Source organism: Physeter macrocephalus, chromosome 15, assembly GCF_002837175.3.
Source record: "Physeter macrocephalus isolate SW-GA chromosome 15, ASM283717v5, whole genome shotgun sequence".
NCBI lineage: Eukaryota > Metazoa > Chordata > Mammalia > Artiodactyla > Physeteridae > Physeter > Physeter macrocephalus.
The window spans coordinates 58,728,168-58,753,067 of record NC_041228.1 but is presented as its reverse complement, the minus strand read 5'-3'; the positions used below and the strand labels follow the sequence as shown (position 1 = coordinate 58,753,067).

The following is a 24,900-nucleotide window of genomic DNA, read 5'->3' as shown; positions in this document are numbered from 1 at the left end:
GGAAACAACTTTGAAGTTATCCGTAGCCACTGCTTCTGAAGCAACCAATAGGTTTGTAACTATTAGTTTACTTGTATTAGATTAATTTATATTAGAGTTTATTTAATGCAATTGCTCACAAATTTTAAACAATTTTGTAGAGTAGTGTTCTGTATCTGTTTAAATGAAATGCTTTCCTAAGCTCAAGATCAGTGTTTTTATGTTGTGTAAATTATGAAATTACTGTGGAATATCTGGTAAACTTGATAGGAAACCCCAGATGTCAGCACTTTGCTGGGCAAGATTTAAAGTGGCCCACGCCGTTAACCCTCATCAGGAACAATATCAGCGGGCTAAGTCATAAGGGCATGCCCATCCATTACATTCACCCAGGATAATGTGAGTGAGAATCAAAGGGCAGTCAGACAGGGACCTCTATGCTCAGATTCCACTGCCAAGAAATGGCCTAAGTCAGCTCTTATTGTTGAAGAAAATAACCCTTTAGGAATCAGATGGAATCTTATTTTAAATTTTAGAGGAGGAAGGATACTATTTAAACATTGATGAAATGTGCTTCTTTTTTCTTATCAGCATAGAAATTTATTTGAATTCAAAATAATATGGTTATATTTAGCATACTGTAATAATTATCTAAAGCACATATCATCGTTGGCTCTGAAACAGTTCTAAAGATGTCATTCTTTTGAAGTCAAAAAATATGCAGTAAAAATGTACAAGGAAGCAAAAATATAAAAAAAAACAAGTTTGCTGAGTATCGGAAGTTGTTACAAGAGGGGCACACCAACATAATGTAACAGAGTCCAAATTACATAACTTGCCGCAAGGAGTTCTCTTGCTTTATCAACTCCTAGAAAATAAACCAGTAATCTCAATGCAAGAATATCACCACTGGGTTAACAGGACAAATTTTCTGAGGGGACACAGGTAGTAATTCACTATACTTCCCCTTTCTCTAATACCTTTTCTCACACCAATTTCTTTTCTTTCCTCTAGGATAGATTTGATCCTGTTGGAAACAATTTTAGTTTTATTTGTAAAGTGGAGTAAATAATATCCTGATTGAAGTAGGCAGCGTTTTAGCTGAAAATGCTCAGGAATCAAACTTTTGAAAAAGGCCAATCGGCTAGCTAGCTAGCAGTTACCATCAGTGGCTTGCAGAAAAAAAAATTACAGATGATATGTTTGCTAAATAGATAAAAAGAATAAGCAGTTTAAAATGGGTGAAAAATCCCAGGATTTATTGTGACCTAGACCAGAGGTCCCTCACCTTTTGGGCACCGGGGACTGGTTTCCTGGAAGCAAATTTTTCCAGGGAGGCGGGGCGGGGTGTGTGAGGTTCAGGCGGTAATGTGAGCCATAGGGAAAGGCAGATGGAGCTTAGCTGGCTTGCTTGCGACTCACCTCCTGCTGTGCAGCCCGGTTCCTAAGAGGCTGCGAACTGGTACCCGTCCGAGGCCAAGGGGTTGGGGACCCCTGACCTAGACACTCAAAAGCAGACAGTTGACCTTTGATTAAGCCCATTTTCCTGTGGAGTGAGCTATAAGGGGCTCCAAGACACAGTTTAGTTTCAACAGTGTTCACAGCCAGAGGGAAACTCAGAAGGTCTCCTCCTCTTGTAGAAACTGGAACACGGATAAGAAGTCTTTTTTACAGTAGCCCTTCACACACATCATCCCTGTAGATCTGATGGGCTTGAATTCCCAGAAGGATTGGGCTCTCCGTGCTGGTAGCGAAGCCTCATGATAATCCCAGATCCTTAGCCATGAGTGTTGCTCCAAATCCGCCCCGATAGTAATTAGCCGAGGGAACTCCATCCATCACCCCAGGTACAGGATTATAAGTGTCACTTGACCAACATCGTCCTGAGCTCGTATTTAGGATTTTAGCCAAGAGTTTTGGGTCAAGCCCTAACCTGAGTCCCCGATTCATAGCTTCAGCAGTTCCAATCCTACTAATAGCTAACAGCAAGTTTTTGCAGATCTTCGAAGCCTGGCCAGTCCCACGGTGCACCACGTGGGAGCCCATGCACCACAGCAGCTCAACTCCTCCCATCCTAAATGTGAGGTTGCCAGACCGAGCAGTTCCCACACCACCAGAAACAGGGGCATCCGTGAAAACTCCTCCCATTTTCTCAACTTCTTTGGCCAATTCTCTCAAAACCATAGGATCAACAGTACTGGAATCTATTCATAGTGAGTCTTTCTTCACTTTTTTTGAATTCCATTTGCTCCAGAATAAGCTTCTAGCGCATTGATGCATTGTAATAATTCTGTCAGCTTTTTCGGCTACATCTGCTGCGGAAGACACTACCGGGTTCACCTGCATCTAGAAGCTCTTTGCATGCATCAGGGAACACATCATCAATAATGAGTGGCTAGCCATGTTTCATGAGATCTTTTGCCATTGGATTCCCCACGTTGCCTACGCCAATGACTCCAACTGGAGTCTTAGAAGCTATTGACCTAGAACACAAAGCTGCAAGGCTGGCCACTGCCAGCTGCTGTGGACGACCCCTGTACCAGAGGCCGGAGGTGGCTCCACGGAGACGGAAGGACGCTGCCACGCTGCCCCAGCCCCTCCTTCCCACGGTGACCTCCTCGACTCCCGGCTCACCCACTGCCTGCTAGAGGGTGCGTGGTGCGGAGGGCCTGCTCAGCTGTGACGATTCTTAATACCTCTTTGTTACTGGGTTACACATAAAATTCCACCTAGTGAGCGATTTAACAGAAGGAATTTTTTTCTACGGCATTTTTGTGGCACAGCAGATAGAAGTGAGGTCACTATTTCTTTGAAAAGCTAAATTAAAAATTTATAGAAAGTCATGATTCATTCTAAAAATATGCTGACTCAAAGAAACATGAAAATTGATGCGATGGAGGAAGGGTGCTAGACTTCCCTGATGCTCAACTGGGACCTTTCTTCTGGTGTCAGAACATGGTTGTGTAACTCCTTTAATCCCAGTGGATTTTCCAAAACTTCCAGAATCTTCAGATTTTGGTAGCCCCTGTTTACTGCCTTTGCCCCCCCACATGCCAAGCCCCCCCCACCCCCCACACACATTTATTTTTTACCAGTTGTCCTCTGGGGTGTTTTTCTTTATATAGTTATTGCAGCAGTTTGTTAGACTACTGACCCCCAGTGCAAATGCCCCTCCCCCCCGTTTTCTCACCCTGTGTAGTTTTGTTCCACCTTGACCTGGGCTTGGTCATGTGACTTGCTTTAGCCCATTGGCATATCAAGAGCTGAAGCTTGGAGAGTACTCGTGCTTTAGGGCTTGTCCTCATGGAAACCTGACATGTGAGGAAGCCTGGCTAACCTAGTGGAGACTAGGCACAGGCCACAGCCAGCACCAATGGCCAGACATGTGAAAGCAACCAGCCCCAGTCCAGTAACCAGATGATGGCAACCTCAGTAGTCGCCTAAGGTGAAAGCAAGATAGATCCACCCAGGAGATCCCAGCCCATTCTATTGATTCACAAATTGCGAGGAGATAAAGTGCCTGCTGTTTTAAACCACCAAGCTTAGGAGTAGTTCATCACACAGGAAGAGCTATAACTATCTTCACTGTTAGATTATCTTCCCATTTTATACCATGTTTCCCCTCAAACGAATGTTCTTTTATCCAAGATTCTAGAAAAGAAATAACAACTGATGAGGCTGACAGAGCCTTAATTTTTTAAAAGTTTTATAAACTTTTAAAATAACTATGTTAATAAAATCAATATTTATTTTATCACAAAATTATTTTCTTCAGTTGCCTTAAGAAGTAATGCAGAATTGTACTAAGTTTATAAATTCGGAGGCTCTAAAAATGTGTTATTCCGGGCTTGCCTGGTGGCGCAGTGGTTAGAAGTCCGCCTGCCGATGCAGGGGACGCGGGTTCGTGCCCCGGTCCGGGAGGATCCCACATGCCGCGTGGCGGCTGGGCCCGTGGGCCATGGCCGCTGAGCCTGCGCGTCCGGAGCCTGTGCTCCGCAACGGGAGAGGCCACAACAGTGAGAGGCCCGCGTACCGCAAAAAAAAAAAAAAAAAAAAAAAAATTAGTTTCTTCCAAAATCCACTTGTTACTACTGTGTATACTTTTGCAGCAAAATATCTTTTCTACATTGTCAGCATTAAAGTAAATTTACTATTTAGGTAGCCTTTAAATTATCATATACTCAAAGCCTAGAAATAATCTCCTAGGCTGAAATGACATTAAATCTTACCTTGGCCATTGTAGTGTATTCTCCAGTCCTACTTGCTTTGTCTATAACTGTCATAAAAAAGGTGTGAGGAGATCTGCCAATATTAATGCCAGGATTCAAAATGAGTTCTTTGTAGCTTGCTTCCTTCAGGATCTTCTGCCCTCAGACCCATGTATTTACTTAACGCCTCAGATTATTGTATATGTCACATCTTTCCAACTAGAAGACAAGCTCCTTTAAGGGCAGTGACTAGTCTCATCAACATCGAATTTACCCCAACACCAGTGCTTTCAAAATGTGTGTTGCTTGTTATATGTTTGACCGTAAGAAGTTATAGAAACAATTCTATTCTAACTAAAAATAATGATACTACTACTACTATTTCTACTACTACTGCTAATAAAAAGTATGAAATAGAGTATAAATGGGAAAATAAAGATAACACTGGAAATCCCAGACTATAAAATGAATTATCCCAAAGCCACTGGCCAATCCATCGACTGTAAACAGTTACTTGTGAATTGGTCAACATTTAAATGCATAATTGAGAGAAGGGTTAAAACAAATTTTATTACCAAAAAACACAATTTTTATACCTACAATTTTTGAGCTCAACTAACCTGTAGTTTTAACAGAAATAGATGAGATTCAAAGTATTCATTCAGTTTCCTAAATGATCCATTCCCTATCTTTCCTTATGAAACAATCAATTAGAACTCTAATAACTTGTCAAGGATTCACCAATCTCTACTTCCTTTATTTTCCAAGGTTTGGTATCATTACAAAATCAAGTCCTTTGGAAGAATTTAATAGTTTCAAAATCCCTCATCAGTATTATTCACTGGGATAAAATAATATGAAAATTTAAAAAACACTGGCTATGTGCTGAGAAATGATCCTTCAGTGATTCACTCAAGGTGAACTAGCATTCAGGCTACATCTGAGGTAGAATTTGAATTCCAAAGTGGACCTTTAAACCACAGCTCATCTTCTCTTTTTAAAACCATTAGAAATAAACCTGTTGCCTGACCTTTGAGATTCTGCAAAGAGACCATATTTAGATCTTTTGTCTCTTTTAACTTCCCTAGTCCCCTTCTCTACTTTCAGAATAGTGATTCCCAGATAAGTACAATGAGTTCAAACAGTGTGGTTAAAGGGGTAAGTAGTCTGCTCTGCAGCCAAGTTACTCACAGAATAAATAAGCTGGCTTTCACAGTTGTTAGTTTCTTTATGGGCTTTGTGTAGAGGGGTCTCAGCTCAAGCAAGCAGCCTGTCAGCAGCCTGAAATAACTCTGTGGAAATCTAATGGCATATATGTAAAATATGTCTATGAAACCTTTTATTCAATCTTAGATGCATAATTTTACTACTTCTCTAGGCCTAGAAAAGTGTATTCAGCTAAAAAAGGACGGAAAAGAAAATTTGTATAATACCTCATGCCCTCCTCACCCCCTAGAACTTTATTTTACCCCTGTTTCCTCAGAAAATGACATATACTGTAAGAAACATTTTTTAAATTATTTGATCAAATATTTAAGTGTACTAAGTCTCTGTATTTATTAGAGCAAATATAGTTACTTTTCTGTCCCTTTCTAAAAGAAAGCAAAAGATACAGTTCTTTTTTCTTAAGACTCAGGGTTTATGGATATTAATTATTACACTATATTGACACCAGACATGTTTATAGGAGGCTTTTGCGACATACAGAGCTATTTATTCCCATACTAAATGGCACTTCTTTTTCCTCTGCCTTCTGCTTGTATTTTTTCTGTTGCGATTATATCCTACTGAGGCTGCTACATGTCTTTGTTTGATTTGAGGTTCTAAAGGTAAGACCGTATATACTCCTTGTTACAGAATAATAATGGGTTTTATGACTGTTTGCCTTCAGAAGCCTCCTTTTCCACTCATTCTCATTTCATATCTATGGTGAGGTGTCTAAAACAGATGAGTTAGTTCTGAACTAGTGATATATAAATCAATTATTATTTGATTCAGATTCAAAGCAGCTCCTCCTAAAATAGTGGTCTATTAGAGGTAGTCTAATCTACTGCCTGGATCTGCACCCACCAACATCCACATTTTGTCTACTGTTACCTTGGACGCTTGTAGGAACTGAGTGAGTTTCTGTTTCTATAGTGTCCATTGACAGACAAATGGATAAAGAAAATATGGCCCATATGTTAAAAAATAAGGGAATCAGCCTTAAAAAATAAGGAATCTTGCCATTTGCAACAACTTGGACGAACCTTGAGGGCATTATGCTAAGTGAAATAAATCAGAGAGAGAAAGACAAACACTGCATAATCTCACTTGTACGTGTAATCTAAAAAAAGCTGCACTCACAGAAACCAAGTAGAATGGTGGCCATCAAGGGCTGGGGAGTGGAGGAAATGGGGGAGTTGTTGGTCAAAGGGTATAACCTTCCAGTTATAAGCTGAATAAATCCTGGGAGTCTTACGTACAGCATGGTGACTATAGTTAACAACACTCTCTTGCATACTCAGAAGTTTCTGAGATACTAGATCTTACGTGTTCTCATCACACACACACACAAAAAAGGTAATTAATTGTGTAAGGTCATGGATGTGTTAACTAACCTTATTGTGGTAATCATTTTGCAATATATACATGTATCAAATTATGATGTTGTACACCTTAAACTTATACAGTGTTATACGTCAATGATATCTCAATAAAGCTGGAAAGAAGAAAAAGATTCAAATGGAGAAGGGTGAGGCTAGTAGAAAAAAGCCACTGCCTTGAGCAGTACCGAGGTGGGCGGAAAGCCATGGGCCTCTATTAGCACTGCTGGGTAGGCTTTGTTCCCACGTGTGGGGAGGGGGTAGGACAGCACAGCTGTGATCCTTATTGCAGACCCTAGGTAGCCTTAGGCAACTTTTCAAAGTTAGATGCTGAAAACCAATAAATGAAATTATAAGGAAGAATTACATAAATGCCTTTATTCTCCTTCTGGTCCTCTTGGCAACTTTTTCCATCTAAAAGCTGCCCCCTGCAGTTCTCAAAGCAGGAACATTAACATGGATCAGAAGTTTCCAAACGTTTCATCATCAACCCCTACACCGAAAGAAAAGTTGAAATTTTATGACCCCTAGTATATGAAGTACCTTGTGTGTTTTTAATATTTATCAAGAGCACATTTAACAGTTACCTACTATGTGCCAAGAGAAAATAAAAATAAGACACAGACTTTAAATGCAGACTTTGTTCCAGTATTATTCTTCCTTTTGACTTCAGTATAAGAGCTATTGAGCTATTTGGTGTCCCAGCAAGGGGATAAGCAGACGATTACAGAATCCTGTGATCTCTTCCCAAAGTTTGCAACTATAGGGTTGGTCCTAGAATTGCTCAGTAACTTTGTATTTTGATTTAAGGGGAAGCTAAAATACCTTCCTGTCCCAAAGTAACTCTGCTTTGTGGAGACTGGAGGTGCCCTGCAATTGACTCAAGATACTGTTGATTTGTTTAAACAGTTAAATGAGTAGTTTCTATTTAACAAGTGAGCACAAATTTTCACAACAGCACCTACCCCACGACATAGCTCAGACGAAAAATCTGAGGGAAAGGAAAACTATATGGGCAAAAAGTCCAGTTTCCATCCACTGTACATGGGATATTGATAGGCTTGTAAAACGTACAGAGGTACCTGGGGGTACCTAGGAACCCTGGGTATTTAGTATACAGATCAGCAAAGGATGGTGGAAAACAAGACGACACCAGGTCAGGGGACAAATTAAGTAGGTGAAGCTGGTCCTTTATATTCTTTTCCCTTCTGATATGTCCAGAATATGTTCTGTATCCTCAGTAGACCTACACACACACACACACACAGAGACACGTGTAGCACACCGTGTAGCACACAAACTTGCACGCATGCATACATGGAGTCCCCAGATATGTCCAGAATATGTTCTGTATCCTCAGTAGACCTACACACACACACACACACACACACACACACAGAGACACGTGTAGCACACAAACTTGCACGCATGCATGCATGTACACATACATGGAGTCCCCAGTCTTCTCAGTTAAAATTCAGCTTGTAGTAACTAAAGAAAATTTATAATGCCATATATATATATATATATATATTTTTTTTTTTTTTTGCGGTACGCGGGCCTCTCACTGCTGTGGCCTCTCCCGTTGCGGAGCACAGGCTCCGGACGCGCAGGCGCAGCGGCCATGGCTCACGGGCCCAGCCGCTTCGCGGCATGTGGGATCCTCCCAGACCGGGGCACGAACCCGTATCCCCTGCATCGGCAGGCGGACTCTCAACCACTGCGCCACCAGGGAAGCCCCTAATGCCCTATATTTTACAGATTTTAAAAATACTTGCACTTTGAAAGAAAACTTTTAATGTCTGAAAATCCTTTCTGACAAAGGAAGTTATTTCTGATAGTGGAGGTTGACAGTTTCACAGAGAAAACTTCAGGAGCACAGAGACATGCCTGACCCTTTCCCCACGCACCGTGTGGGGAGAATTCACCAACACATAGGCTCAATCCCTCTGCTAAGTCAAAATCAAGTTTATCCACATCATTATTTCACAGAGAATACCCTACCTCATGTTAATCATTCACGTGTATTTTATTTGTTGAAGAGCGGAAGAAGATATAAAGGAGGGAATCATCCAAAATTACAGAGTACAGCATTTAAGTCAATATAGATATTTAAATTTAAGGTAAAATTAAATTATAATTTGAAATTATATGTGGAGTTTTATTTCCTAAAGAATATTTTGGAAAGTTCAACTCAAAATGTATTTTAACTTATATTTTCAGAGAAGGTATTTGGTCCAAATGAAGAATATCTTCAATTATTGTTCTTTTATTGCAAGCAAAAAAAGGATTTATATTTCTTTTCATGAAATATGGTTGTTTGACATCAGAAGAATAAATATTTTATATTTTTAGAAACAACAGTCAGGCTACTGATATTCTTAATTAGTTTTAATAAATCTGAATGCTTCTTATGTACTCTTTAGCTTGTACCTGAGGAGTTGAATACCTCTGGGAAGATATGTGCTCCAGACCCGTAAATATGCAGTTCACAGAGCCCACCACCAGAGGGCAATAAAGAAGTAAAATAATGAAACCATGCAGTGAAAATAGTGGGAGTTTAAATAAAAGCAACATGTCGCAGTATGCTCTTCTGACCAATGTTATATCTAATAACTTAATGGATTATATGTACATGGATTCTGAAAAGTCAGCAGCACACTTCACTGGTCAATTTCTATGATAAGGGGAACGTAATTTGAGTGTAGAAAAACAGTATACTTACATCTTAAAATTCCACCCCTACAGAATCTACTCACTATTGAAAAATGGTAAGAATAATAGCTTTCTGTGTCTCAGTGACCAGTTAACATTTTCAGGTGTAGAATTTATCTTCCTATGATGCTCAAATACACAGGAAAAATACATATCTAGGACAAGGGATAAACTCTATATGACATGTGAAAATAATTATTCAAATGGAAAAAGTATAAGATCTACAAGGAACAGTTTTATATGCATTAGTGTGGATATATACATTAAAAAGCTCTAAGAAACATAAAAATCACTTCCAGGAAGTAATTTTAGGTAGAAGAGAGTTAACATGGATGAGGAAGAAAAGAGAGTTGGTTTTAAAATGGTTTCATTTACTTGTTTTAATTTTTGTTTATTTATTTGTTTTATTTATTTGGTCTTTGGAATATAAGGAAACAGTGGCTTTCAGATCAGTATCCCAGTGGAACAAAGGGACTGAGGTCTATACTGGAGCCCAGCCATTGTTTGACTATCTTGTAATAATACTGGTGAAATATAGCCAAATCATTTGAACTACAAGCATCCTCTCTGACAATAATCGTAAGATAGCAACATTATACATTAAAGAAAGTAAAGAGAGAATACTGTTTTCTTTAGAGAGAAAATACAGATTCTGGATCAAATCAATAATGTCAGCCAACCTCATGGGTATAAAATATTCTGCTGCCTATCATTTAGAACATGCCTCTAGAAGAGGGAAACTGGGCGATAATTTCCCCAGATTTTATATTTAATTCAAATATTTTAGATAAGAGGCGTCTCTAGTAAAACATTGTATTACTGAATTTTTCCAATATGATAGCTCACAGGAGTTCCTCTTTCCTTCTCAAATACATATGGGGAAATGGAGGTGGTGTGGGTTAGAAGAACTATCTAAATACAGCATAATAATCAACAGTTTGTTTTTTAAAAATAGAAATTTCTATTTAAATTCTTTCCAGAGACAGAAACACACAGAGACAATTCCATGTGACAACAGTGGAAGAGACCAGAGTGATGCAGCTGCAAATCAAAAAATGCCAACACCAGTGATTGATGGCCACCACCAGAATCTGCTTAAGACAAAGAAGGATCCTCCCCTTGGGGCGTCAGAAAGAACATGGCCCTCTCAACACTTTGAGTTTGAACTTCTGGCCTCTAGAGCTGTGATAAAATAAATTTCTGTTCTTTTAAGCTAACAAGTTTGTGGTATATTCTTATGGTAGCCCTAGAGATGACAGTATTTGATTCCTGAAATGGCAACTGTATTTTGACTATGTAATGACTATTCCAAGATGATCAACAGACACAAAGATAAAGGCACAACTGAGACTAAGCCCAGTTCTTTTTATTCCCAGAATAATAAATGATTTTTTAATTAATTTAGATCTCTTTGTCTAACCCCTCTGCTTTTCAAAAGAGTATGTGGGACCAATCAAGTATTAATATGTTATACTTTCATTTTAATTCATCCCAAATTATTTCTAATTCCCTTTATGAGTTCTTACTTGACCCATGAATTATTTAGGAATATATTGTTTAATTTCCATTTGTGATTTTCAACAAATTTCTTTCTGTTAACGATTTCTTATTGCATTCTGTTGTCATCTGAGAGCACTCTTTGTATTGTTTATATCCTTTTAAATGTACTGAAATTTGTTTTATGGCCTAGCATATAGTATACCCATGTGCATTTGAAAAGAATGTATATTCTGATGCTGTTGGGTCGAATGTTTTATAGATGGCTGTTAGGTCTAGTTGATTGATAATGTTGTTCAAGTTTTTTATTTTCTTGTTGATTTTCTGTCTGTTCTGCTGTTGAAAGAAGGGTATTAAAGTATCCAGCTATTATTGTAGAACTGTCTGTTTCTCTTTTCCACTGTGTCGATTTTGCTTCATTATATTTTGAAGTTCTTTTGTTAGGTGCATATAAGTTTATAATTGTTATACATTCTAGACGGAATAATCATTTTATCATTTTAAAATGTCTTTGTCTCTAGTAAAAATTTTCATCTTAAAATATTTTTTTTTCTGATATTTTCTTAGCCACTCCAGTTTTGTTGTTGTTTTGTTTTGTTTCGTTGTTACTGTTATGGTATATCTATTCCAACCCTTTTACACTTCACCTATATATTTTCTTGACTCTAAAGTGGGTCACTTGTAGGCAGCGTATGTTTGGATCATGTTTTTCATTTTTTTATCCAGTCTGAAATTTCTGTCTTTAGATGGAATGTTTAACCTTTTTATATTAAATCTGATTAATATTTAATTTTGTAATTTTTATATTAAATGTAACTCATGTAGGATTTATGTCCAACATTTGTGATTTATTTTCCAAGAGTCACATTTTTTTTTCCTAATTCCTCTTCCTCTATTACTGACTCATTTGTTGTTGTTGTTGTTAGAGATATTTTTTAGTGTACAATTTCAATCCCCTTATCTTTTACTGTATTTTTGAATTATATTCTTAATGCTTGCTCTAAGGATTACAAATAACATCTTAAGTATGAGCATCTAGCTTTGATTAATACCAACTTAATTTCAATAGTGTAAAAACCTTTTCTCCTCCTTTACATTGCCCTCCTTTGTGCTGTTACTGATATAAAAATTACATCTTTATACATTATATGCCTATAAACAGTTATAATTATTACTTTATGTTGGTGCCTTTTAAATCAGATAGAAAAAAAGTTGGAATAAAATACATTTATATTATTTTTTATATTTACCTCTGCAGTTACCTTTCTTGATATTCTTTATTTCTTCATATGGATTTAAGTTACTGACTTATGCTTTTATTTTTGTCTGAAGGGCTCACTTGAGTAGTTCTTGTAGCACAAGTCTGATAGGAAAAAATTCACTTAAGTTTTTAATAAAAGTATTGAAATCTTCATGTCATCCTTCTGCAATGGCCATGGTAATCTCTGCATCATTCTAACTCTAGTAGATATGTTGCCAAAGTGAGCATTTAGTATCTACTCTTATGTGGTACAAAATTTAAAGTGTTAAAGATTATGAAGTTATAGACGCAGGTTCACTTGTTTAGAGACCATTTCAAGAGCATATTTGGGCAATGCTAATACTGGCATTTCAAATTCAGTGCTACCATATAGCAAGATAAAATAGATGAACCTCAAATCATGATATTTTTTCCTGATAACATAAGGTTAATTATCAGTTGTCACATTTTTTCCAGTATTTTTTAGTTAGCTTTTAACTTAGCATAAGTGAAATGAAAGGACGGTAAGTTTTGCATTAATTCCTGACCCAAACACAGAACTTTTGAAGATGAAAGTCCATTAACAGAGTTCTGTGTTTCCTGTGAAAAATAAATCTGTCCCACCCCCTTAAAAATTCATATTTTACAAATTGTATGTTCAGGAAGCTATTCTAGCCTTCTATTTAAAAAAAAACAAGACCACTATTTAGAAATATTTATTTCCTTCATGTAGTAGCAATATACATGTTATTTAGAAAATTTATAGCGAATTTTGGTTTGCTCATCTTCTGAAAAACTCCTAAGAAAACACATACTTCTGAGAATTTCAGGCTTATTTCTACATAAGTTAGCTAACCTATAAAACATTATGCATGCTTTGGATAATCATCTAAATAATTACTATTCTAGCTTTTTTATTTTATTTATTCTATTTATTTATTTATTTATTTTTGGCTGTGTTGGGTCTTCGTTTCTGTGCGTGGGCTTTCTCTAGTTGCGGCGAGCGGAGGCCACTCTTCATTGCGGTGCGGGGGCCTCTCACTGTCGCGGCCTCCCTTGTTGCGGAGCACAAGCTCCAGACGCGCAGGCTCAGTGGTTGTGGCTCACGGGCCTAGTTGCTCCGCGGCATGTGGGATCCTCCCAGACCAGGGTTCGAACCCATGTCCCCCGCATTGGCAGGCAGATTCTCAACCACTGCGCCACCAGGGAAGCCCAATATTCTAGCCTTTTAAATGGTTTCAGTGCACACATAATTTTCTCTACCCACACCCCCATTTTTCCCAGTTAAATTGATTAAGTGATATTTTTTCTTTAGTCACTTATTATATTTAGGTATGTTTAGGCCTCCTCTTCTGAACTCATTTCCTGGTAACAAAGAGGTAAGGCATAGATGCTGATTCTGGCTCCCAGGGAAGTTTAGGCTCTGGCATGCTGGACTAGGCAGGGCCTAGCATCACCCTGTTTATGTGGAATATGTGGAACTGGTAAGCTTCGAAACATCTCAAAGAGACATTTAACAAGACTGAAGGTTCTGGATAGAGAATGTATTTTATTGCCATCATTTTAATTTCACCATATGTCTAGATAATTCATGCTTTTGGTGCAAAATTCAAAAGTAACAGTGGCAAATGAAAAGTAATTCTTTTATACAGTTTTCCTGAAGCCACCCATTTCCCCCTCCTAGAGGTAATGATTTTTACCAGTTTCTTTTATTTTTTTCAGGGGAAGTTTAGACATATATTAACATGTGCTATATAGAGGATACTTCCTCTTATTAGGGTAAATTTGTGTGCTTTTTTTTTTTCTGAATTGTAGTATGCAGGAATCTGAAGTCTCTGGCAAGAGGAGAGTTAAAAAGAGAGAAGCTAGCTTCAGTACGATCTTTATTATCTCCTCATTCTCTCTTATCCAAATATCATCTTTGCATCTCATCAGTAAAAGTGAGATTCATTGGTTTTGACTGTGCTGATCTGCTCATTCAGGGAAAAGGATGGTGTGGCTCTGGGGTTCTGAACTATATGGATCTACACATTCATGAACATGCTGAAATCCTGTCTGGGTTTTTCTGTGCTTTGGGTACAGCAGTCATGCTGCTCTCTGCCTTTTAATATCATCTTGGGGATTCCCTATACCTCTCTCCTTAATTGAATCTCTTGTTTTCTGTGTCCCATAATTTCCTCATTTTTAGTTTGCTATCTCGTATTTGTTGAACATACAGTACAGTTGCTTTGTGAGAAACAGTACGTAGTAAGCATATTTTTTGAGATTGTGCACATCTCCAAGTCTTTATTCTAACCTTTTCTTAAATAATAGTTTAAGCAAGTATAGAACTCTAGGTTAGATATCATTTTCCTTCAGAATATTGAATATATGAATCCATCAGTCTACCTTTCAGCATTGCTGTTGAGTATTCTGAAGCAATTATAACGCTTAAAGATATATGTATGTGTCTTTTTTTTAGTTTCTCTCTTCTTGTGAGTAAATGGAACCATATATTTGTTCCTAAGGGTTGTTCCTATCTTCACAATGATATGCTTAATTTAATCTGTTATCTTGGGTGTTTGGTAGATCCTTTCCATTAAGAAATGTATGTTCCTTGTGTTAGGAAATCCACTTCCAAAATGCCTCCTTCTAAAACTTTTCTCTGATATGTCCTTCTGGAACTCATATTATTCAGATATTGCATCTCTTGAATGGGCTTTCCAATTTTCTCTCTCTTTTTCCACCTATCTGTCTTTTTGTTCTATTTCTTATAGATTTTCCAAATTAATTTTCCAGATCTTCTATTTTTTTCTGCTTATTCTCTACTGTGTTTATAATGCTTTCAGAAAGAAGCTTAAGGGTTGAAATAGGGATGCCTAGACGCACTAGTACATAGGGCAAAGGGCTGGGAACTGTGATACACATTCATCTATATTTCTTTAGATTTCATGAAAGGTGCTTAGCACATAACAGACTCTCAATAAATAAATGGTTGTGGAATAAATAAGTAGATAAATAAGTAATAAATCCTAGATTCTAGTCTCAACATATACTTCTTTCCCACTTCACATTGGCATGGTAGTGTCCTCTCTTGGTTTCGTTTTCTAACTAGCAATTTCAGACTACATTTTCTCTCTTCCACTGAGAGCATTATTTGATTCTAGCAATGTTATATATATCTATAAATATCTATAGATATATGCACACATACAAATTTTAGTTAACTGAAAATTTTCAATCATCTCATATATAGAACTTGCTATACAGGTAAAGAGTGATTTAAGACGGGGAAAAGAATTGAGCTCTTTAGTACTTGAAATCCACTAAAAATCTGTTCCAATTTATTATACTTTTGCTAGACCTGAACTATTTACCTGTAGTAGATAAACCAGAAAATGCAGCAGTACTGCAATTGGTAAACTAAGTTATTTGAATACATTTCAAAGTGATTTCTATATCATGTACTATATAGCGATCCAGCCATCCACATTGGTTCATTAAAATGTAAAACAGTTTCCTACAATTCTGCTTATTAAGCAGGGGTCACACAAAGTGTTCTCCTGTGACATGGAACAGTGAGAAAGTTTTATGTATCTTGATACTGATTAAAGGGAGGCTATCAGGCTTTGTCTTCCAGTAATTTCATATTTTTTTAAAAGTTTAAAAATGAGTCTTCCAAATTCTAAACCTCTATACCTTTAAATCAGTCAGGCAACAGCTAGATCTTTTAAAACGTTTGATCCATTTGCCAATCCACTTGTTTAAAAAGCATACTTTTCATTCCTCTTTTTAAATAAAAGCGTTGTCTGCCCTGATTCCCTCGTTACCTTTGAAAATGTTTATCTGCCAAATGAAAAAGAACAGTACAAATTAGAAACACTGATACATCTTCTGACATTATTCATATAGAAGCTAGTTCTCAAATTGTCATTACATTTACCACATAAAAATTACAAATGATTTGTTTGGAGACCTACAGCTATTTCTAAATTCAAGATGTTTGGACAACTATAGATGAAGTTTCATTATCAGACTGAACTAAATATGCTGTAATTATGAATAAATCAGGATGATTTCTGCTCTGTGAACTTGTTATTAATGTACTCAGGCCGAGCATCAGGATACATCATTCTTCAAAATTATACAAGTGTATTTCTCAGCCAAAAATGTAAAAAATAATGTTTGAAAATCAAGGTCAAGGATTGGTTGGATGATGCTTATGTTTCTATCATCTGATTGTTTCCATCTTTATTCCATTCTATGAAACACAGACTAGGCTTGTACTTCCACAAGGCCTGTGTTTCCCCATTTATTAGCACTTATCACACTTGAAATTATTAGTTAAATATCTATTTTCTCCAATAAACAATAGGTTCATTAGGCCAGGGACCTCTGCTGTCTTATTTTCTTCTGTAGGTCTACACTATCATATTAGGTGCCAAAGAATATTTGTTGAATGACTGAGTTAATTAATGATAAATGAATGGAGAAGCCTACTTTATCAGGCTGACACTTGAACTAGAGAATGGCAGTTGGAAAATTTGAATTGAATTTCCACAATTTTTATGTAGTGATAATTTGTTTAAAATTTGGTATGCAAAATGTTATATACAATAGAGTTAACAAATAGTAGAGGAAAGTGATGGCAAAGGAAGCTGAAGATGTAGATTTCAAGTAACCTGAGTCCTAGGAAAAGTGAGAACCAAAAGAAATCTATATGCTCTACTTAAGTATTTAAGAAACAGAACTTAAGAATTTATCAGTATACTGAATTATTATGATTTCTAGACTAATCATAATTCATTCAAATGACATATGAGATGCAGCCCTCTCAGAATATTTACCATGTTAATCCAATGAAGAATTACTCTGAAATTTGAGTTTACTTTTCCACTATAACAAAATTTTATACTTAGGTAAAGATGAGATTGACATTTTGGAGAACTGTTTTCTCAGTACAGAAAACTTTTGCTTATTTTACATTTTGTGTTCTTAAAGTGATTTTCTAATATTTTCTTTTTATATACTGATATATTATTTGTAAAGAATATGTAAAATTTCCCTGTAGGCATGACGATCATGACTAGAATGCTACATAGCAGTGCTTTAGATATAATCTAAAAATTGTCTTTATGTGCAATAGCAGAGACCAATGATTCATGAAATTGCTCAGGGTTGGGCAGAGTCCTTCTTATAGAACTAATAGTTTATATGAGACATTTCTCTTCAAACGTTGAAATCAAAATATAAACTCTACTCAGTATGTCAGCATTTACATTAAAATGAATTTTTTACTCATGGGAAAAGCTGTAATTAAGTGTATTTAAAAGTTTGGAAATCAGCAGGACGTCCATCATTGTGAACAATTTAAATGTTTCTCTCCCTCCTTGGTTTAGAATAAAATAAGAAATGGGGAAAAAAAATACTCAACCCAGGAGGGAGGTCCTTCTTTTGCCTACCAACAAAGCTATTAACTTATCTGCAGCTGTACCAGTATACTCAGCTCCCCTTCTCTGAAAGGGAAGAAATGTCCATTTCCTACCAAAGGCTATTGCTCTCTTTGTGCTTAGGGTCCCTTCCCATTTCACCACTCAAGATTCCACTTTTGAAACTAACTCTTTTTGTCCTGCATCATCAATTTCTTCCTTTATGCTTGATTATTCTCCAAAATACATAAATATATCCTAATATCTCTCATTTTATTTATTTTTAAAGCATATAGTAGTAACTTTCATTCTGCCAAAAAAGCTTCCTTTGTTTAAAATCTCTGTCCATAAAATCTATGTCTCTTCTAACAATCACTGTGAGATACAAGAAAGCCATTTCATATCTCCTTAGATGAGGTTTTCCTTGAGTACCCAAGGTAAGAACCCTCCATTGCTTTCTATCATGCCTCACTGTTAATTTCCTTTATTTTACGAGTTGCAATCTGAACATATTATAATCATTTTATAACTTGTTCATTTAATCTTTCTCCTCAAAGTAGCATGTCAACTCTTTGAGGCAGATCCTTTAACTCTCTTGTTCATCACTATATCTTAACCTCCTAACAAAGCTCAGAACATAGTGGTTACCTAATACGTGTGTATAGAATGAATGAAAGATCTATACCACTTCCTTTAGAAGAATTAAGAGTCAACCCTAAGTAACTGTGCAAAAGAGGCAAAATGTCTTGTTGCCACTTGCATTTCTCTATCCTTCCTCCCTTCTTTCTTATAAATACCTTGTACCCTCTTGCTTTTTAGTGTAATATTCTACCCAGTATTTTGCCCTTTAGACAGACTTTATTCTCCAAATGAATCACTTATTTCAATAATTACTCAACTCAAGAAGTCCATGTACTTTAGAGAATGTTATTTAATTAATTCATAATGAAGCAGATATTAAGATTTGTATTTTCCTCCCTGCCTGATTTTCCAAGTACATCTTAAGTTATTCAAAGGAGCAATCATTTTGTGGTTGGCAGGAAATCAGGCTCTGCCTGATTCTCCAAACATCTTCATTAATTCCCAGAGAAATCTGTGTAACTGTTCCCCAAACAACTTTTACTACTTCTTCCACTATCATGTAATATTGGTTTGGAGAATAGATACTAAATTTTCTAAAACTACTTTCATCATCTTTACCCTTCCAAACCTTATTCTTCTCCTGCTTTTCTCATCTTTATAAATGGGACCATCATCTACCTTGATGATATAAATGACCATCATGATATGACTTTATTGCTCAGGGCACAAAAAGGTTATCAACTTCTTTCACCACCTAGATATTTAGTCACCAAGTGCTGTCAGTCCTCCCCGAAAAATAACATGAAATCCATCCATGTTTTTCTTATTTACATTTCTACTTGTTCTTTCTTAGTTGAGGACGTTGAACTATGCCAGTGAAATAAGCCCTCCTCCACACAACCCCTTCTCCAAACAGCTACTATGATCTTGCTGAAATACCAATTTTCAGGCTATTTCTACATATAACAAGAAAATAATTCCTTAAGGATCTAGCCCTCGCCTTCCTTCTCAAAGTGAACTCTCAACTTTGCCATATAGAGAATATGGTAATTATAACTAAAACATCAACTTTATTGAGGATTTACTCTGCTCCACGTGGCATTCTAAATATTCTACCTGAATAATCTCATCTATTTCTTATAATAACACACTAAGAAAAAAGTACTATCACTGAAATAAATTTTAAAAGGAATAAAGTGAAGCCTAGAGAGGTTAAGTAATTTTCACACACAGGTGAAGGGAGCCAGAATTCAAACCCAGGCTAGTCTGCCTCCAGAACTCACATTCTTGTTAAAAAAAATTTTTAATTGAAATATATTCGACATATAACACTGTGTAATTGCAAGATGCATGACATGTTGATTTGATACATTTATATACTCCAGGATGATTGCCATTGTAGCTTTAGCTAGCACCACTTTGACATCAAATAATTACCATTTCTTAAAGACCACACTCTACAGTGTCTTGCTATTTCCACATTAAACAAACAAACAAAAAGGCTGAGTTGTCTCTTGTCTCTATCATCATTGCCATGCAAAGAATCTGAGGCTTAGAGAGGGTAGATAAATTTCTCAAGTTTGCAAGTCTAGTAAAATTATAAGTTGACCCTGAACCCAGGCTACTCTGAATCCACCTTCCTGTCTCTCTTCTGCCGTTGGACTCTCTGGCCCCTAAGATGAGATGGAGAACCCCACAAACACTCCATCTTCCAACATATTGTTGATCATGGACTGCAATTAGCGGACTTTGTTAAATGCCTTGACGGCTATACATGACAATGTTCAAGAAAGGAACGATGCTGTAGGAGGATGCTGGTTATTTCCTTCTCTCCAAATGTCATCTCTATCAGCAGTTTAAAGTCAATTTGGGAGAATATCAAATCTATGCAATTTTCTTTTGAACTATGAAGAGAAAACTTTAATTTGTATGAACTAAAGCATGTGACTAAAGCATGAAATTCTTTCCAGTCGTGACAATGAGAAATGTTTGAAATGAATTAGTCTCCATACCACACTAATGCTTTGGCACAATAGATAAATATATACTTTTATAGTATCTAAACCTCCTCTATCTTGGTAGAAAGACAAGCTTAGCTATTGTAATTGGTATGGACAGACATTCATTCTATAAATATTTAGGCTCTGACATTCGAAGTATGTAACTGAGAAGAGCAAAACCCAGTCCTGATGATGAACTGAATAAACTGAGGAAGACATAAACATAAGCAAGGCGGTTTCTTTATTGCATTATGTTTTATTTACTTTTAGACAGTATGTATGAATAAAGCCACAAGTGTCCCGTCTCCCACTATGCTCTCACTGGAGAGTATGTCTTTCTGGCTCTTCTGTTTCTACAATAACATTATTCAAAAGATAAACCTATTTCACTTTTATTAACTAGGAAGTAATTTAATATGGACAAATTGAATAATTCTTTATGAAAATATATCTTTTTATTACTCATTGCAAAATGGTCAAAGGCAAATTCTAGCTGTATCAAGCTGAAACCGTCCTTACTCCCAATAATTCTCCCATTAAGACACAAACATAATCATGCCAATTCCAGAGGCAGAATATATGAACAGAGCAATCTATTTAAAACAGTACTACTGCTGGGAAAACACAAGAACATAAGACAAAATCTCTACTGGAAGGAAAAGGCAAATAGCAAAAATAATGAACTTTAAAGTTAGAGACAGAGAAAAACTCCCTTCAGACATGATATAGAGGGCTTCCCTGGTGGTGCAGTGGTTAAGAATCTGCCTTCCAGTGCAGGGGTCACGGGTTCGAGCCCTGGTCCGGGAAGATCCCACATGCGGCGGAGCAACTAAGCCTGTGCACCACAACTACTGAGCCTGCGCTCTAGAGCCCGCGTGCCACAACCACTGAAGCCCATGTGCCTAGAGCCCATGCTCCGCAACAAGGGAAGCCACCACAATGGGAAGTCTGCGCACCACAACGAAGAGTAGCCCCCACTAGCCGCAACTAGAGAAAGCCCACGCGCAGCAACAAAGACCCAACACAGCCAAAAATAAATACATTTTTTTAAATCAGTTTTAAAAGAAAAAGACGATATAGACAACTATGTATGTACAGCATTGGTGGAAAAGAATTCAGAATAAAACACTCAAGAAAAATCATAATCACTGCATTTATTGTCAGTGATAATAAAAAAGCCTTCTTTTCCAAAATAAAATCTTGGAACATCTGTTTACTGATATGGATGGCATGTTGTGTTTCACTGGATGTTTCTTTGTTATAAGTGTTATCAATATGATTAAAAAATAATTGTAGCAAATATAAACTTAAATGCACTAGGTTAAATGTCAGGTGTGTTGGCAAGCTACTTCCATTATGACTGACAGCAGATCTGATGCTTTCTCAGGCTACCGCATTCATGGCCCAGGTTGATTCTGTCAAGCGCGGTGTTTTTCTCTCACAGCTCCGCATTTCCACAATTTAACACATTCCAAGGTAGATAAGATCATAGGACACATGAGTAACATCACCACCATCACCAACATTATTTTTCTTCTGCAGCTTTTATACTCAACTTGAGTGTAAGCCTCCTGCAGGCAGGAACAGGGACTATTTTGTAGAGGCTCCGTGTTCCATGTCCATTACCTAATACAGTGCTTGGTACAGGGCAGGTGCTGAATAAAGATATGTTGAATGGTCAGATGAATGAGTGAATACTATTACAAGTTGATAACATCTAATTCCTTTCAAATACTTACAATATTGTTTCAATAAAATAATAAAAAACAGAGAACTGAAATCCCCTTAATAAACTTTTATTCCAATTTTTCACTCAAATGAAAATCTCCATAACAACAGCAACAGCAACCTCTTGTGTGTCAGTACTATGCTAACTGCTATGCATACAGTAGAACTTTTTTTTAATTAATTTTTTTGGAGTATAGTTGCTTTACAATGTGTTACTTTCTGCTGTAAAGTGAATCAACTATACATATATATATATATATATATATCTATATATATATATCTATATCCTCTTTTTTGGATTTCCTTCCCATTTAGAACTTTTAATACCAGTATTGAGGAGGTAGATACGATTATTTTCCTCTTACAAATGGGGAAATGAGGCATATAAAGTTTAAGACACATGTGAATGGCCCACAGCTAGCAAGTGGTAAAGCCAAAATTCTAACCACTGCTGGAAAAGCTCAAATATCAAGTCAAATTAAGTTTGGCTGAGAGTAAAAGAACCCCAAGGCTGGTTTGGCAGCTGTGCTCTACAAAGTTTTTAGGAACCGAGATTCCAATCACATTACTGCTCTAACATACCTGGGCTGTGTCTTTTATCCTCAGATTCTAAAGCAATATCTCTCTTCCAGGGAGCAAGATGGAGGAAGAATCAAAAAGAGTAGTAAGGAATACCTGACAACCATGTCTTCAGGAAGACTCCGGAAACTGACACATTTTCTTATATCACATTGACCAGAAGTTAGTCACTATTATGAGTTGAATTGTGTCCTTCAAAATTCATGTCGAAGTCCTAATCCTCGGTACCTCAGAATATGACCTTCATTTAAAAATAGAGCCATTGAAGATGTAATTAGTTAAGATGAGGTCATACTGGAGTAGGGTGGGCCCCTGATCCAATATGACTGGTGTCTTTATAAAAAGAATGCCACGCACAGAGCCAGGCATGAACACAGGAAGGGCACCATGTGAAGACTGGAATTAAGCTGCATAAGCCGAGGAACTACCAGATGCTAGGAGAGAGGCCTGGAACAGATCTTTTCCTGGCAACTTCAGTAGGAGCATGGCTCAGCTGACACCTTCATCTTGGACCGCTAGCCTCTAGAACTGTGAGACAATATATTTCCGTTGTTTAAGCCACTCAGTTTGTAGTACTTTGTTAAGGTAGCCCTAGCAAACCAATACAGTAACCTTTAAGGTGGTCTGGAAAAATTTAGTTTTTTTGCGCTATGTTTAGTCAAAATTTTGAAAAAAAAGAAAGTGATTAATGTAGGACAACAGGCAGTCTCTGCCAAACTATGCAACACTCTGAGAGGTGGTCTCAGCATTTCACTGAATCTGTCACTATTAATTGTGAAAGGTATATTATTACGTTATATTTTGAACTACTTAGAAACAAAAAATGTTAGCAACTTAACTATGATAGGTCACCAACTATAAGGTGCGTCCTTATTTCAGAGATGTTAAATGTGAAAAAAAGAAATGGGTATCTTCGAATCAATGAAATACAGTAAATGTTCTATAGACAATTTACTTATAACAGTCAACACAGAAAAGAAATTGTTTACATGGGCTATAATTCAATATTTTACATTCTAGCTTATATAAAACAAAATGACTTGCCTTACTACAGGAATTTTAAAAGTTTATATAAGATAAAGCCTGTGCTCCGCAACGGGAGAGGCCACAACAGTGAGAGGCCCACGTACCGCAAAAAAATAAATAAATAAATAAATAAAAATAAAATTAAAAAATAAACCTGTTCTTTGATTAACTTTGTTCAAAATACTTCCACTAGATTAGTGGAATGTAGTATTAGTGGTATCATATATTCCCTTTAAATCAAAGTAACATTTGGTATCAGTTATGCTTATTCTACAAAGAAAGGATAATTTGGGGTGGTGGTTTCATGAAAAGAAATGGAATGCCCCTTTTTCTAGCAAATAAAAAATAATAGTACTGCTTTAATTGAGAATAATATAAAGAGGGTCTAATAAGTGAGATAAAAACTGTAAAATCAAATGCAGTAATAATTTCCTTGTTTAAAAAGTTTGCTTTTATTTTCCTTTTCTCTATGAAACTCAGTCCCATTTACTTGAATTATTCTTCTCATTAAGTATTGGCTAAACTTCTTCAGAAGTAACTGTGATTTTTCATTTTAGTCCCAAAGGAAAATGTTAATTGCATGTCGCCATGACAAGTTGAGTTATTAAGACATATATTACTAGATAATTCTACAATTCTCTAATTTTAGAGAATCTGATCAAGAAATCCACTTTCTTAGATGTAACTGAGATCTAAAAAAAATGCAAAGCATCTGTTTCACAATTAGCAAGGAACAATGTAAGGATGAGTTAACTTGCTAAACCAGGGGCAGAGAAAAGAAACCAGAGTCTCCCACTGTGCAAGCTTTGATGATTTTACATTTGTGAACCCATAACTGAGTTTAATTCAGCAACTGACCTGTGAAACAGCACCAGTTACTAATATTAATAACTATTACAGTATTTAGAATATCCCCACAGTATTACAGAACACAGTAAAACCAATTTGAGATTCAATTACATCAATAAACAGCTAAAACATTAGTAAAGATATTTGCTAACACAAAGAAGGAAATGCTTAGAGTCTAAAGAGGGCATTTGCAAGGCAAGGAGCTGGGCTGCCCGTAAGGCTTGCTGGACACTGTTGCTTTAAGCAAAGCAGCCTCTGGCCAGATATATTTGGGGGGAGGTGGAGTCAAGTGGTGATAATAATTTCAATAAAGGGAGGGGACAGGGTAACAGTCAAATGTGTTTAGCAAAATGGAGGTGATAAGTAATTCATTCTAATAATTTAAATTAGGTATTTGTAAAACTAAAAGAAGACAGGATAAAAACAAGGACACTGGAAGTATAGAACAACTTAAGAGCTCTAGACAGCAAGAGATGCACCTTCAGCAGAAATTCATTTTATATA

At 36.6% G+C, this 24,900-nt stretch overlaps 1 pseudogene; it reads right to left on the bottom strand.

Annotated features, from left to right (window-relative positions):
- Window positions 1-1,595: 1,595 nt before the first annotated feature.
- LOC102978834 (3-hydroxyisobutyrate dehydrogenase, mitochondrial-like) lies at window positions 1,596-4,217 on the bottom strand (annotated as a pseudogene).
- Window positions 4,218-24,900: the final 20,683 nt, after the last annotated feature.